This window comes from Penaeus monodon, chromosome 27 (genome assembly GCF_015228065.2).
Source record: "Penaeus monodon isolate SGIC_2016 chromosome 27, NSTDA_Pmon_1, whole genome shotgun sequence".
NCBI classification, from domain to species: Eukaryota; Metazoa; Arthropoda; class Malacostraca; order Decapoda; family Penaeidae; genus Penaeus; species Penaeus monodon.
Window position 1 is genome coordinate 4,041,709 of NC_051412.1, and position 397 is coordinate 4,042,105.

A 397-nucleotide genomic window follows, 5' to 3' on the forward strand; every position below is an offset into this window, starting at 1 on the left:
TTCCTAAAAATTGAACAGAATATCACACGCATCGATTTTCGATTTCACACACTGACAAATGTTATGATCACATTTCATTCAATACAAGCACAGGATAAAAGTCATCACATCCCAGAGAGCACGTTGCAGCATCGAGTATTTCCAGAGATGAATAACACGAGCATATCAGTGTCGAAACTAAATGTTTCAATGTTTGCCACGGGGATATTACGACCATTCATGACTAGAGCTTCCATGTTGACATACCCCCGCCAACGGGTCTGTCGCACAGCCTCGCTTTGACGCGCTATGCAATTTCTCTCCATTTACGCTAAGTTCAAAAATTCGTTTCATGTATAGAAATTCACTTTTTAAAAATTGGCTTGTGCTCTGTGTGATGCTTTCTAAAGCCCAGCGC